Raw genomic sequence first — 13,361 nt, forward strand, 5'->3', positions numbered from 1 at the left:
TAATACTATCTTTACTAATGCTAATCTAAAACTGTAATCCAAACATTGGAGCAGGACAGACTCCTATAGCCCAGACATACAAAATTCTGTTTGAGTACTGTGTTCAGCATTTGCTCAGGGCATTGTTAAGGTGCTTCAGGTGGATAACCACATATGGGATCAAATTTTGCTGCCTAGAGAATAAATGTAATATATATGATGGACAGAAATACCACATTAATAGTCATACTGTCGGGAAGCAACAGAGCACCTCTTTATTTGCTTATTACTAACTTTGTAACGGGTCTTCAAAACAGGCATCTCAATGTAGTGTGATGAAAGTGAAAGGTGTCTTTCTAGTTTATATAGCCTGGCTCGCCTTCAGATGGGACAGATAATGATTGTGTATTTATGAAACCTAGTTAATGTAGGTTAAGTTATTTCAAAGGCAATACCAATCTCATCATCTGCAGAAGCACCAAACTGCTCTCATCACAGTGCTAAAAGGCAGCTTGTCAAGGATGTGTCTACCTGCACTGCAGGCAAGACAGAGAATGTTGAGTCCCTGCTCAGTTGCTCCAGGACTTTGCTGTTTTCTTTTTTTAAATAGAGCTTCTGTTCCACATCTTTGTTGCTCTCCAGTGGTTCTTCCAAAATGTACACTTATCAAGTTGGATACCAGTGTTCAGTCTCCAAGTATCGAGGCACTGTAACTTTCATTTCTGTTATTGCTAAAAGACTGAATCACTCCAGATTTTCCACTAAGAATATTTGTATTTAGTTCCATCTTGTTGCTCTGCAAGTCCAGTTTAACTAGCTGCTGCTAAAGATGCGTTAACATTAAAACCGAAACTTTCTTCTTCCTATTGGTATGCTTGCCTGCTTTGGAGTATATGTTGCATTGAGACATCTATGTAATATTTACTTCCATTTTCAAGCAAACTTAGGACTCCAGCATTTTCAGTTTCCAATATACATTACTTATGTATATATGCTGTAAAGCCTTTTCAGCTCCTGTGTTCCTGCTGATCTGTAATCAAGTTGCTCTGATTTTTTTTTACTGTGTTGTGACACCATAACAGAATATTAGATTATAGTGGTATAATGTCATACATAATAACATGAAAACATGTAAAACCTGGAGCCTAACTTAGCCAATATACTCACATCTTTAAATCCAAACATTTCTTTTCAGAAGGCTGCTTCAATGATTAAAACATTTTGAATGCTTCCATAAGAAAATGCAAATAACTTTTTAAAAGCAGACTTTTCAAAAGAGTCACACCTTTATGAATCAGACATTTTGCACTCTAGAGCAGTATATGAATAGATTAGGTTCTTCCTAGAAATGATGTAAGAAGTCAGTATAGTGTCAGACTTGTGTTTGTTTTCCTGTTCTATCTTTTCTCTATTCCCGGTTACAATCTCCAGTACCACTAAAGCTCAGATATACAGAATAATGTTAGTGAGACAGCAGATCTCAAGACTAGGACTAGAGCAGAGCTTGAATGAATCTTGTGTTTGGATAATAGTTTCTTGCCATTCTCATAGGGTGTGCTCTACTAATTAGTCAGTCTTTGGACTATGGCAAAAGCATAGGCATGAAAATACATGTGATGTGAAAAAGAAGACAATGACAATTTTATAGGTAACTTTGTCTGAAAGCTGTCATTTTCAGGTTTAGACAACAGAAAAAGCCCCTCTTACCTACCATATATTCAAAATAGGTATTCTTAGTCTTTGCAAGTTTTCTCAGACTAGAATTACATAGTATGGAATCCTCTTGTATATTTAAAAAAAAATAATCACTGTATCTTCTTTCCAGTTGTCCTGGTTTCTGCTGGGATAAGAGTCGATATTCTTCTCAGTAGCTGGTGCAGTGCTGTGTTTTGGATTTAGTATGAGAACAATGTTGATAACACATGGATGTTTTCAGTTGTTGTTAAGTAGTGCTTATACTAAGCCAAAGACTTCAGTTTCTCAGGCCCTGCCACCAAGAAGGTTGGAGAGTAACAAGAAACTGGGAGGGGACACAGCCAGGACAGCTGACCTGAACTAGCCAAAGGGATGTTCCATACCACAGAACAACGTGCTCACTGTATAAACTGGGGGGAGTTGACCAGGAGGCACCAATTGCTGCTTGGGACTGGCTGGGCATTGGTCAGTGGATGGTGAGAAATTGTATGGTGCATTAATTTTTTTTTTTCCTTTTGCATTTTATTCCTCCCTCTCTATATATATCTCTCCTTTTCATTACAATTGTTTATATTATTTTTACTATTTTATTTTAACTATTAAATTGTTTTTATCTCAACCCATGAGTTTTACCTTTTACCGGATTCTCCTCCCCATCCCACTGGGGGATGGCCAGGGGTGGGCAGTGAGCGAGTGGCTGGGTGTTACTTGCCAGGTGGGATAAGCCCACGACACCAGCACAGGTTTTACCCATTTAAAGCTGTTCTGTGACAGCTGTTATAGGTTCCCAGAGGCAATAAAGATTCTTGGACTTCTTTTTATTTTTGCTTTGCTATCACTAACCATTTATACTACCTGCCTTTGACTTTTTTACAAGCAGTGAAAAATGTTGATATCTTTGTACGGTCAGAAAAACCTGGCAGATCACTGTAAAGAGTATCCAAAGTGACACTCCTTCAAATGCATGTATGTTTGTATATATGTAAGTATAATATACATATTTAAGTGCATGCCCAAATTTTAAAGCTAGGCAATCCTAGCCCCAATGATACATATTTATGATGAGAAAACCTGACACAGAGACTGGAAAGAATGTACTGGGGAAAAACCACAACACAAAATAAAAAATCCCCACAACAAAAACTGACCTTATTTAACAATGTTGGCTAAGAGAAGAGGTATTGCATTGAGCCTCTGTGGAGCATCAGTCTTCTGAAAAGAGACGAGGGTTTCAGAAGCTACAAGGGATGGCAAAACAGTGGCAGGCAAGAGTAAAGCAGGACACAGCTGGATGTTAGGTGCAGTAGGCCTCTCAGCATTGAAGGTCATTCAGGCTTTTGCATGTTCCACATGTAGGAGCGACGTTACTTTCTACATGAATCTTGTGGAAGAGTGCTGTGATAATTAAATGGTTCAGAGAATAAAGCTAGCAGTTTGGGACTGAGACAACTGATTTTTTGGTTCAGTGACTGAAATGAGGAAAAAAAGTAGGGTACTTACTGTCTCACAGCAGCTTAAAACCAAAATTTTTCCCCTCCATGAAAAAAGGCAAAACCCCCAGAATGTTTCACTTACTCTTAGAAAATGACTCTGACTGTTCTGATTAAATGTAACCAACTTTGAAAAGGGAAATGGACGTTTTTTTTTCAGTCTTAAAACAGATTTTCTAAACTGATATTAAACATTTCTTGGATATAAAGGTATACTGAACTTTACTTGAATTCACAAAGACAAACAGTTGAAACCCCTCTCAGTTTTGTAATAGAAATGCAGAATTATCAAGTTTCAGTTGCTGCTTTTCAAGGCAATAACAGCATACCAGATGTCAGTTGAAGAAGCTGGAAGAAATTATTACATCTGAAAAAGACCATTTAAAAACTACCTGTTTGGCCTGACTGCTGCTGTCGTGGCAAATCCTCTGTTGCTTCAGTGAACTCCACTTGGATGGCTGTGTGCACTCATGTTGAAATACCCATTAAAATCAAGGGGGAGTCTGCAGAGGCTCAGGAGTTTGCAAGTGTAGAAATAACTGCTGCATTATTGACTGAACTACCCCTCTAAGGCAGGTATGGCTGAAAAGTAGGTCGGTCTCTGAAAGCATCAGATGCGAAATTCATGCTTTCACCTTATGAAGTAAGAAATGTAATCCAAACTGAGAAACAGCAGAAAAAATAGTCAAGGTGGAAAGTTAAAATGTTGTGTCATGCTTCCTATTAGGGTGACTTAGCTCTTTTTAGAACTTCAAGTTTACTCTTAATTTCAGATGCGGCCTTTTTCTGCATTAAACAAGAAGAGATGACAAATCTTTGGTTGACATTGGGATGAAAATGATTGACGATCCTTGATATGAGCAGGATTATTGAAAGGATGAATGTTAATGCTGTAAAAGTAACACCAAAGTGTTCGCTCTTCTGACAGGTGAGCTGTTGGTTTCACTCAGCAACACAAAGAGGGTGAACAAATGGTTAACGTTAATGGGGTGGGAAAGCTATGCATCTAAGTAGAGGTCTGTACAAAATGGCTGCCTGCAGCCTTAACTGTTAATTAGCTCCAATACTGGTTCAGCAACCACAGCCGTGTTTAGTGTGACCTCATTGGTGTGGCATCTGGGCAATTATCTTTGGGATAATGAGCCCCTTCATCCATAGCAGAACAACAACATCTCACTTGGCTTGTGAAAGATCAAAGCCAATCTGCTGCTCATCAGGGTGCCTGCCATCCCCTTTGTATCACACCTTATTTCAAACCTAACCTTTCACATCCTACATTAATTGTTTTTAGATTAAAAATTAATGAATCCATTTTAACAGCATTGGGAGGGGGGATAATAAGCACAAAGTATCATCCGAGCGGTAATTTGGATCTTAAATATTCCTGTCTGAGTTTTGAAAAGAAAGAGAAACAACATTCCAGATCACTGGTTACAAATGATCATAGTCTTTTTCATCTATGAAGAACTGTAATTAACAGAAATTATAGTCCTTCTTCCTCAACAGTAGAGTTTTAATGAAAATAATTCTTACTAACTATTCACATAATGTACAAGAATTATAGAAACAGCCACCAAAAGGCTGTATCTTTTTTCTTGTCTTTTTGTATTCCACACCATGGTGTAGAGCAAAGCTTTTAAAACATTTGACCCTTCATAGAGGTTTGTCTCAAATTTCCATTCATTCTTAAAGGGTAATGTGAAGACTTGCTTGATTCCACTGAAATAATGGAATATGTCGTGGATAAATTTCTGTAAGACTACTCTTTCATCTTTATTGATAAGCTGTGAAGCTTTTCCCTTTGCTTTGAAGAGTGCTTATAAGGATATGTTGCAATTTCACAAGGTGTGGCTATCAGTGCAGGAGCATGATCTGAATTGCTAATGTTTTTAATTGCTTTGTTTCAACCAGGTATAAGTAGGAAATACAGAAGCTCAAATTCTGTCTCCATTCCCTAGATTTTGCAGCGTGTAGGTGTTTTCACTTTTTCTCCCCCACTTGTACAGTAGTTAGGCTTCTTCTACAGACTTTGATTAAACTGAAAGAGAGTTATGGTTTAATTTTCCTTAGAAGGCAAGGGCGCTTCATCTAGCTAGGAGTAGCTATTGAGTTTCCTTGAAAAGGCAGCTAGAAAGTTACCCATTGCCTAATATAAAGCAGCAATATCAAAATTTGTTTTGTTGCTCTCCTTTCCTTTATATAGGCTAACACTAATAAACCATCATGTTGTGAGACTACAGAACATATCTTTGATGGCTCTGAAAAATATCTTCCTTGTTTTTATTTGCACGGCTATCTCAAATTTGCTTTTATGTTCATTCAACTATAACTCTCTGCTTATGGTTTTCCATGTCTTTGAACTGTTAGTTTCATAATTCTGGTTTTTCTTTCCTTTGGGTCAAACTAATAAAATACAACTAATTAATTTACATTGTAACCTGCAGACTTTTCATTATCACACTGGGAAGGTAAGAAACTAAGAGGTTAACATGTATGGCATGTTTGCTTAAGAAAGCCAGAAGGAGATTTTTATGTTTTTATATAGAAAATATATAAAATTCTAAGTTGCCCTGGTCTTCTGCATGGCTTAAAAATTACTTTGAATTTCAGCTGTTCAACGTTCATGAATGCAGTAAGCTCAAAAGCCTGTTATGGAGTTTTAATTACACAGGTTATTTAAAGGCAAGGTATTTACCTCGGTTTTGAGTTATTCCACAACTCATCTTTCTGGTTGGTGTGCATGGTGTGTTGTAAGGGATGACAGCAATGTTTTGGGAACAGCATATGTCACATGATGCCCTGTGCCTCAGCTAGCACTGATGCCATCTGATGGCTCTTTCAGAACCCATCTCCTTTTATTTTAGATACCTAGTGAATGCAGCTTCTGTTGCTGTGCTTAAATAGCCATTTCCCTTTGTTAATTATCATCTGTGTAGTTTCTCTATTGATCCATTCCCATGTTCTGTTTGCCCTTTCAAGTGCTGCCACAGCTTTGATGAGGGAAAAATAAAAAAAAGTCTATTGTTACCTACAAACACTCTTCAGTGGATAGGCAATTTAGTACATAGGCTCTTTTGCCATTAAAATCCCCTTTATGAATCTTTATGAGACATCACGCAAATGTATGGAGTGCAAATATGGAGCACCGCTCAATCAGCAAAGGTTTATGAAGGCAGCCTATTAGTATCCTGCTGGGTTTGTTGCTGAATGCATTGTAGTAATGCTTAAGAGGCTTTGCTCTCAAGACAGCCCCAGTACAGTAAGGCAGGACATGCACCATATGTGGACAGAGAAACAGAGAATGCTTGTAAGTTCACAGACAAGGCTGACTACAGACCTGTAATTGAGATGGCTGATTTAAAAATAAAATCTAAGCATCATGCGAGGACCATTCACAAGGGTCCCTCTCTCCTTACTTTTCTAGGGTGGCTGTGGAAATGTGTAAGTTACTAAGCACATGGCTTGAAAAAGGAGGCAGAGGAAATTCTGTGGTTCAGTGAAAATATGGTCCAAAAGAATGCCTCAGACTCTTTTTAGCAGTGGTGAGGTACTTCGCACTGTTACTGTCCCAGTCATTCTATACATAGTTTTATTCTATCTTTACAGAGGGAGATATCTAACATAGTATTATTCCAACTTTACAGAGGGAGACTAAAGATAGATGAAATTTCCTCCTGTGAAAGTGAATGGGAGTGACTGGCTAAGGCTTACGCTCAAGGAGAGGGGCAGAAGATGGATTCCTGAGCTGCAGAATGAATTCCCATCTCCTGCATCACATTCTGTGTCAAAAGTGTCATCATTCCTTGCATTCTGTGTTATTATAAATCCAAGCACAGTGCCTCACATGAAACAGGAGAATCTTCAGCATAGTTATTTAGCAGTTTTATACTTTTCCTGAATTTTCAAGGCATTACCCATCTGTAATCAAACACTTTCTTCTGTAAATTCCAGCTAGCTCTTGTGGATTCAGGATTTGAACCAAATCTTTCAAGGCAGTGACTTGCTGGGGAATGCCCTTCCCCCTCCATGCCCCTGGCCTGCCCCATTTCCCTTTCAGTTTTGCTGGGAAAGTGTTTTGTTGCGTCATTCCTGGTGTTCTTTGCTCCTATTATAACCAGTATATTACTGTGTGGGTTTTTCACGTTGAATAGAAATGTACTTAGCAATTGTTATCTTTTTTCTCCCCTTTATTTGCTAGTTCTTAATCTGTAAAACATAATTTTCTCTTTTTTTAAATCTAGTTAGATTACATTACATGCATGGGTATAAACTGTAAAAGGCATCTATTAGCCTAGAGCTTCCTATTTGTCTCTTGCTTTAAACAATCTTGTGCTCCTATGGTATCACAGCAGAAATGATGGCTAATGCTAACAGGGAGACTTACGGAATGCTGATGCCAGAAATGTGCTCCTAGCTCTGCTGCTTGATTGTTCCGAGACCTCTGTGAGGTACTGTCATGCTTCACTGAAGTTTTCCAGCCTAGATGCTAAAAATTACTCTTTCTAGTCACCTATGGATGACATGCCAGTGCTGATTTTCGGAGCTGCTGAATACATGCAGTTTCCTCACACTTTCAATAATTGCAGGCCTGCACGGCCTCCAGAAGATCAGGTTGTCTCCTCTAATGCCACGCTATGGATACAGATGCCTCATGTTGTATATACATTTGACTTCGTATGTCATTTATTTAAGCTGTCTCACTCTGATGCGTTTTTTGCCTGTATTTCTTTTTTTCCCCAGAGGTCATGTTTTTGCTTCGTCACTTATGTTATTATTAATGGTACATCATAGATTGTTAGGGAAAAAAAAAAGGATGGTTTAGATGAGTCAGGCTGAAGTACTCCCCTCCTCCTTCTGTGATTATCAGAGGGAGTTGCTCTTTTTAGTGCCAGGCCAAATTCAAGAGTTTGGTAGGTCAAGTTGTCTGAAGGTCATTAAGGCCCAGGGTCTAGCTGCTTGATGTACCAGTCTGGTAAGGGATGCTAGAGACCACAGCACGGAAGCCAAAGCTGCTCAAAGTATTCCAGTCATTGCAGATGGGCATATTTGTGGATAAAAATCTGCTTTTGATTCTAGAGGTTGTTTGTGACCTGGAAGAGGAAGGCTGCTTCAGTAATGAAGTTATTTCTGAGGGGTGAGCTAGAGAGTAAGCTGCTTGCTGAGAGGAAATGACATTCATATTGTTTGTTGGAGGCTTTCCAGATTCCCTGTCCTGGTTTTGAATGCCGGGGGCAGGTCTGCCCTTTCACTTTTTGGAGCTGACTGGCAACTGGTGCTATTTTAAAAAAGTCCTTTGTTCCTCTGAGTGCTGACATACGCAGGGTGAAGTATTAGCACTTTATGACGTTGCCAACTCAGGAGCTCCAACCTCACAAGTCAAACACCCAAATTATGAAGTGTAACTATTAAAATTGTTGAATTTGCATTGATACTGAAACTTGAAGAGTTCTAGTTTCCAGGTCTCTGTGTTATGATGAGAAGGGCTAGAAAACACACTGCTGGAAACCCCAAAAGAAAATCAGAGGTTCTTCAGTAGCTGATGTCCTTCAGCTGGAGTGAGAGTAATGAAAATGCCAAATAGAGCGTGGTCTGTTGACTCTGAAGGTATCTTGCTGCAGGAGAGAGTTGTTTGAAGGAAATCTTATTTTATTATGGTGCCAATATTTTGGAGTCTGAAGAGATCCTTTTCATGTTACAGTTGTCTTCTGCCAAGCTGTGTGAAATGGACCATTTGTGCCACATGGCTTATATGCGGGGCATTATCAAATGCTGTTGCAGAACAGTTGATAAGAAAAAATTCCTCTTCCTTCTTGAGACATTCCTTGAAGCAATAGCAGAGCTAAGAGGAACAGTTTGAGAAATGTGTTTAATCTAGCAAAAAGTCCTGTAATTTGCCGTATCTCTTTCTATGACATAGGATGACAACAATGAGTTGAAATGCTGTGGCTGTGCATGCTTTAACATGAGATTAGTGTTACTTTCTTGTTATGTGTTCTAGTTATATCAGGATGTGCTTAAAAAGCATGTTAAAAACAATATAAACCATTTATATAAATATTTCTCTTTCCTGTGAATGACTTTAGGTATAGAAAGTTCTGACATTAGAGAGGTAACAAACACATTTATAAAGAAACTACTCAAGTCAATGGTGTGTGAAGGGTGTTAACATAAGTTAATGCCATCTGGAAACCAATGATTAGATGAAGATGGAGAAAATAAAAATTGGTGTTGCATAACTTTGTTAGATATAATTTGTTCATGACTAGAAGTCTAAGCTGTATCTTGAGTTTACTCAAAAGTCACCTTTACTTAAATTTCAAGTAAGTGAAGATTTACTGAATATTGAAAATCCAGTAAAGCATTTCCTGCTTAAGAAGTCACACGCAGTTTCATGGGCTTAGCAGGCTTGAAAGTTGCTCTTTTTCGAGGCAGATTGAACAGTAAATGCAATGATGGCTATCGTTTTTCAGATTAATTCCTTCTGTATACTTTTTCTTGATCCACAGTGTCAAAGAAGGTTGAATAGCTTTTTCACTACTACCTTCCCCTGCAGTGGAGATCTGCAGTTCTTTAGTTTTTATGGCATATCAAGTTTTTCCCTACCTGGACTACTGAATAACTCCTGTCCAGCTGATGCACTTTAAACAACAGGATTATTTTTTTTTACTGTGTGGGGTGCTGATCCTTGCTGAATATTATGCTAGTTAGGTCTGATAGCATCTACAGTATAGTCAAGCTCCAGCAAAGGACCACCAGCTTTTACATATAATTTGTTTGTTTGCACAGGCCAGACAGACTCAGGCTTGTGGCTGTGTAATGCACTGCTGGATGTTTCTTGTATGACCTCATGTTCTGTAGTCAAGAATTTCAAATTAATACTTTGAAAAACCACTAAAATATCCACATGGTTCTTATAAATTTAGCAGGGTGTAATACAGAATAATGCATGTGTGCAAAAGCATGAGTTATGATGCCTGTGGGAACCATAACTTTGCATTTCCTCACTTTTGAGTGTAAAAGTGGGTTTTACATTCCTAGTCATACTAGCATTAATACAGTTTAGCAAATACCTTTCCTGGCCCTTGCCCATTTTTCTTCCAGTCCCCACCATCAGTTTCACAGGGTTTTTTGGGGAAATAAAATAAACCCTCTTAGTATATACTTAGGATCAGGTGATTCTTGCTCTACCTGAGTTAACAAATCAAGGTCATACTTCAGATAAAATAACCTCAGTATTTTGCTTAGTTTGCACAGCAGGAATAAAGGAGGTGTAAATGCTTGTTAAACAGCTGTGGGTGCTGTTAAACAGTGGGAAATGTAGAAACTTCTAAATAAAACAAATCATGCTTGCAGGCAGAAAACTTGAAAAAAACTTAGTTTAACTAGAGCATTACTGTTCAATTTAGCACAGAGAGTATTTCACAGTGCTGTAACAGCAATCAAAAGGCTAATGCAGACCTTAAAATGAGAGGTTGTTTCAAACTTAACATGTTTCCTCTCTGTGAATATATTGATGGCAATTCAGAACAGTAATAGTGTTGACAGTGAGGAAGCTGTGTTATTCTCAAAGGCTCTATTTGAAATATATTAAAAATTAAGACATTTTTTGAGAAGATGGTGGGCCTGGACTAGAATACTGCTTCTAGAAGAGTCTGGAGTTTTGATCTTGATACTGATGAATGTGTTTCCTTGTTTACTTCCTTGAGTTACAATGAAAAAACCTGATGTTTGAAACCATGGTGATGGGCAGCCATATCTTCTGCCTTCACAAAGCCCTTAACACTCTAAACCATTAGTGTAGGGATATAAAAGGGACACTTAAAGAATGAGCTGTTACTGCCTGACCCAGTTCCTTTCTGAAATACAGGCAGAGGCAGCTGTAGAGTTCCCCATTGAAATTATCATCCTGGCACTACATCAAAAGAGTGTAAAAATATTCAGCATTCTTAATAATTCTAATGGCATTAAAATTTCTGGTTGATTTGTTTGTTTGTTTGGTTGGTTTTTTTTCTTCCATTTTGCACATCATGCTACACATTTCAAGGTAGAAAGATTACTTTTTTTTTTTTTTTTTTTGTCCTGTAAATATTTATATTTGATCATCTTATAGATGGTCACAGTGGATAGAGGCAGAAATTCTAGCCTGAAGTCAGATATTATGTCCTTAGTTCAAAATGTTTTCTAATATGGAGAGAGAATTGTAGCTACAGAAAGATAATGCAATGCAGAGTACTTTATGCTAGTATTTTGTATGTTGAATAATAGGTTCAGTGATTCTGGTAACCGTTTATTCTAAGTCCATTTCATTTTATTATATCTTTGTAGTTTTGCTGCTCCTAGCACTTGTGCTTACTAGACTGGTGCAGAATTGACAAAACGCCTATCATTCAGGTGGCTGATAATCACATTTGTTGGGATTCATGATCATATATCACAGACACACAATTACACAGGAGATAATATGTTCATTCTATGTACTTTCATTTTATTATGGAGTTACCTTTGCTGCTCCACTAGTTAACATTAAGCTCCATTTTTCACTTTAATTCTATTAGTTTTGTGCAACTAAAGCAGCATGTCTTACCTAGGTTCACAGCACTTCTCATTGTGTATAGATGAAATGCTTTCGATAATGTAAGTTCAACTCTTAGCTTTACTTAAACTTCAGAAATTCAGGAATCTCTGTAACTAATTTTATATTCTTTGCTGTATTATGCTTCAGAGTTTTGTATTGTTTCCTGCATTTTCATTGATGAAAAACTGAATGCACAGGTGTCAGCCTTGTTTCTGAAGGAAGGAGGCTTACGCGCTGTGCAGTTGTCAAGTTTATAACTAATATTTTTTTAACTCATTGCCTGGCTTCAGCCACATTGACAGAGGGTAGAGATCACAAAGGTATGGAAGGTCTACAAGATGGTGTACATTGGTGGCTGGATGGAAAGTGGAGATCCAAATCAGTGTCAGCTGCACGGAGTCAGTGGTGCCGGCCCACTGAGGGATGCAGCAGGCAGCCCGCTGGCTGTGGGTCTGGGCAGGCACCGCTCCCGGGTGGCCCTGGCACCCCGTGCCTGTGGGAGAGGCAGGAGACAGAGGCAGGGAAGGAGGAGAAGGAGGGGTCACAGGGTGGCACTGCATACACATCTTCTTGATCTTGATTTTGAAGATGGGTGTCTTCAGTTCTGCTGCCTGTTGAACAGCCTGTTACGGAGATTATGTGCTAGTGTAGGTAAAATACAAAGGATTGCTATACATACTTGAGTAATTGCTTTGCTTATATTAGGTCAGTAACTGCAGTTATTTTCAAATAAACCTATGGTGACAGCAAAGGTAGTTTGATCAGCCACCACCTTGAGTAATTCTGTTAGTAGAAATAGGCAAGGAGAATGAGCACTAATTGGTCATACTGATAGATTACTTGGGCTCATACCTTCCTCTTTAAAGGTCCCCATTTGGCTGCATGATGGCTTCATATAGTAGTGGAACTATTGCTTTAGCAAAATCGAATTTGTAATCTGATTCATGACACCAGAGGCTGTCACTGAAGGGTTTGAGCAGGTGTGTCACTTGCCATTCCTTTTACCGAAAATTTGCTATATTCAACACTTTGCATATCTTTGTAAGTTTTCTTTTCTTTTTGTCTAGGAAAATTGATGATTTATCAAAGCCCAGGTGGTTGTGATATTGCTGCTGTTATGTATTGTAACTATTTACAGTAAGAAAACAGCAGAAATAATGTGGATTGCTTTGGATTCCAAATGTGCTTTATAGGAAAAATCTTCAGCTAGTATAATTTTAAGTTATTTGAGCTGTAAAACTGTGTAGCTACTAAGATCATCTATGATTGTTGCTGACAAAGTTTATTATGCTCTATTTTTGATGGTACAATATGCTATTAGATTTTCCCTTCATGTATATTCCTCTGCCTTTATAGTATGGCAAAGAATGCATTGTAGAATATTCTACAACCTTAGGAACTTTGGGGATGAAGCTTGGTAGTAGTAGTTTTGAATTACACTGCATGGAGTTTTCTGCATAATTTTTAAGTGTGCTAAAATATTGTCTATGCTGAATGTGAAGTCTCTTTGATTTTTGTATAAGAACTAAAGGATTAGAGAGCTTATTATGTACTAGTGGGTAGCTCTGTGCTCTAGCAGAAACGTTGGGGGTATGGCACGCTGTGATGTGTAAACTGTTCTG

Source organism: Falco cherrug, chromosome 1 (assembly GCF_023634085.1).
Source record: "Falco cherrug isolate bFalChe1 chromosome 1, bFalChe1.pri, whole genome shotgun sequence".
NCBI classification, from domain to species: Eukaryota; Metazoa; Chordata; class Aves; order Falconiformes; family Falconidae; genus Falco; species Falco cherrug.